Raw genomic sequence first — 3,656 nt, 5'->3', positions numbered from 1 at the left:
CACACACACACACATACACACACACACACACACGTGTGGAATTCATGTCGGATTACAACAGGAACAACGAGGGGAAGAACAAAAAAACACACGAATTTGCCGAAGGCCTTTTCGCTATTGCTTCATTTTGTATATGTGTATGTGTGTGTGTGTGTGTGTATCGAAATAAATATTTATTCCATATTTTAAAAAATGCGTTGGTTCGAATTTCAAAGAGAAGTACGTCACAAACATTTGTTTACATGTTATTATATTTCTAAGGGCATATCAATATAGCAAAATTTAGTGTTATTATATATAGAGTAAATTATAATACTCATTTATAAATGGTTTGTTTGTTTAAATGTTAATAATAAATTTGGGGTAAAGAATGAGTTCGTTATATTAACGATTTCTGGTCAGAGGAGTCGTTGCTGTCTTCCTGTGTACATGTTAAGCTTAGAGCTGGTATTCAAAGTCGTGTTTTGCCCTGATTTTATAGATTGTAATACTTGATACGTGTATTAATGTAATTATAAATCCCTTTGTAATGATTTATGTTAATCATGAAGCAATACCAACGCCTTTATGCTTTGTTCATAATGAACATTTACTCATTATTTATTCAGGTATTTTAATGGCCCATGGATACAACAGCGGAATTAGTTATAGGTGATAGTTCCAGTGGCATCAATGAACAGATTAAGAAGAGAATTATTTATCAGAGGGAAGTGTAAGAAAGGAAAATTGTAAAGATTAAAGGAAGGGGAACGATTGGCATATGTCCTAGTAAGATCATGGAAAGAATACTGATAAACTGGGTGTGAGGATCTCGTTTCCGTTTCATGTATATTTTTATTTTGTTTATTGAAAATGATTTTTGACTTCTAATTAATAGGAAAAGTGAGGGTGTAGAGTTAACCGTGAAAATTAGTTTAGTTGAGAATACTGCTTGTTTAAATTATATATATTGCAATGATATACATAATATGCCATCTGTTCACTATTATTTGTTTATTAAATAAATCACTAATGATGAAAAATGTTTCTGTGACTGTCATAAAATTTGGACACACTCAACAGAGGAATTCATTCATCCCCACCACACGACCCTTTAAAAGACCGTTATGTTACGCTACCCAAAGATTTAGCGGTACAGTAAATGAAGTTAAAATAGGCCTACGTTTAAATAAATTGATATATAGAAAAACTCACCAATGTGACATCTTTACAAAAATTGATTATAATACTCGTAAATATGATAAATAGTTACTAAAACAGTATACTGAAGATAGGATAAACTTTTTATAGGAAAAAATCCTCTTTTATTACACACACACACACGCACACACACACACACACATACACACACACACACACACACACACACACACATACACACACACACACAGATATATATATATATATATATATATATATATATATATATATATATATATATATATATATATATATATATGAACACACATACCCTTTCCTCATGATGCATGTCCAGTAATATTCTTCTCTATATTTCATTAATTTGGTGTCAGCTTTTACCCTTTCTTGGTATTATTTATTTTTTCTTGTTTTGATTCTTTCTCGGAATGTAAAGTCCATTAAGGAAGACACAGCTAATGCGATTAAGCGATAAGTAGTTGCGTTAGTCTGATGAAAGGACTTTTAATATTTCTTTTTATCTGATTATATCGTATTTTTTCTTTTCATTTCACGCGAATTTTCGGATTGATAATAACCTCTCTCTCTCTCTCTCTCTCTCTCTCTCTCTCTCTCTCTCTCTCTCTCTCTCTCTCTCTCTCTCTCTCTCTCTCTCTCTCTCTGTCTCTATCTCTATCTCTATCTCTATCTCTCTCTCTCTATCTATCTCTATCTCTCCCTCTCTCTCTCTCTCTCTATCTATCTATCTATCTCTTTCTCTTTCTTTCTTTCTTTTAAGCGGAATTTCTGTTTTTAATGGTCAGTCATCCCAAGGTGGCATTTATTATTATTATTATGAAAATCCACTTTTCACAGCGAATGGTGTGATTTGCAGATTTTTCTTTATTGGACCGTGTTTATATGGTAAGCATAAAAGGAGCTACAGTGTGGAAAAATCTTGGAATTCATATTAATTACAAGGTGTAATGATAATAGTAATAATGGTGATAGTAATGTATATGATAATAATGATGATATTAGCAATAATAATGATTATACTTACAATAATAATAGTAATAATGATACTAAAACATTAATGATTATGATGATAATAAAAATGATAATGATAGTAATGAAAATAATAATGATAATGATAGTAATGAAAATAATAATGATGATGAGACGATCATGACGATGATGATGGTGATAATGATGAGGGTCTGGATGAGGATGATAACGATAATGATAGTATTGACAGTCATGTTGATAATGATATTGATAGTAATATCAATAACAATAATAATAATAATAATAGGGACAACTACAATGATAATAATAATGATAATCATAATCATAATTATAACAATAATAGTAATAATGATGATAATAATAACAGTAAAGATAGTAATAATAATCATAGTAATAGTAATCATAGAAAATAATGATATTGATTATAATGATAAAAACGATAGCGATAAAATAATAAATAGAACAAAATAACAACTACAGTAACAATATCGATAATGATGATAACAATTATGACAATAATAGTAATTGAAATAGCAGCAGCAGTAGTAATAATGTAATAATAGCTGTAGTAGTACTAGATGTTGTAACATTGATGATATAAATGATATAATGATACTATTATCATTGATAATAACAACAGCAATAGTAGTGATAATGATAGTAATAATCATAAGTACAGTTATACTAATTATAATCATGCTCAAAAGAATGATGATTATGATAATAACCTTCATAAAAAAATATTTTAAGAATGAAAATTATAATAAAAGTAACAGTATTAATATTAACGATAATAGGTTTAATACAATAAAAATATTGATAATGATAATGATAATGATACTACACCTAAAACTAACAATCCTGGTATTAATAATGATGACAATAATAATTATAATACAAATATTATTAATAATAATGATAATGATGGTTAATATAGTAAAAGCAATAACAATAATAACAATGATGATGATAATGATAATAATGATAATGATTATAATAAAGTAATAATGGTAATAGTAATGATAATGATAATAATAATAATAATAATAATAATAATAATAATAATAATAATAATAATAATAATAATAATAATAATAATAATAATAATAATAATAATGATGATGATATTAGTAATGATAATGATATTGATCAAAATAATAGTAATGACAATGCATGGTACTACTGATAGTAATGATAGTAACAATGATGATAAAGATAATGATAATAATAACAATAAAGGATGATATAGATAATAACAGAAATAGTAATGATGATGATGTGATCCACCTCCTCCTCGTCATTACTATCATCACCATCCTTATATCGTTTTCATCATCATCATTATCATAATCATCATCATCAACTTTATTATAATCACAAAGGATTGCTATGTTTACTTTGAATCATCACCTTACACAATAACCACTTCCATAAAAGGACATACAGTAACTTATCTACTTCTTTATTTGTCTGTTTTCGTTCCCCCTTTT

General features: G+C 27.5%; 1 protein-coding gene across 1 annotated transcript in view; it reads right to left on the bottom strand.

Annotated features, from left to right (window-relative positions):
* LOC138862591 (uncharacterized) overlaps positions 1 to 3,656 on the bottom strand; it is a 7,029-nt gene that overhangs the window by 2,420 nt on the left and 953 nt on the right. The window lies entirely within an intron of this gene.

The sequence above is a fragment of the Penaeus vannamei genome, chromosome 9 (genome assembly GCF_042767895.1).
Source record: "Penaeus vannamei isolate JL-2024 chromosome 9, ASM4276789v1, whole genome shotgun sequence".
Lineage (NCBI taxonomy): Eukaryota > Metazoa > Arthropoda > Malacostraca > Decapoda > Penaeidae > Penaeus > Penaeus vannamei.
The sequence above is the reverse complement of the archived record's forward strand: the minus strand, read 5'-3'. Positions and strand labels throughout refer to the sequence as shown.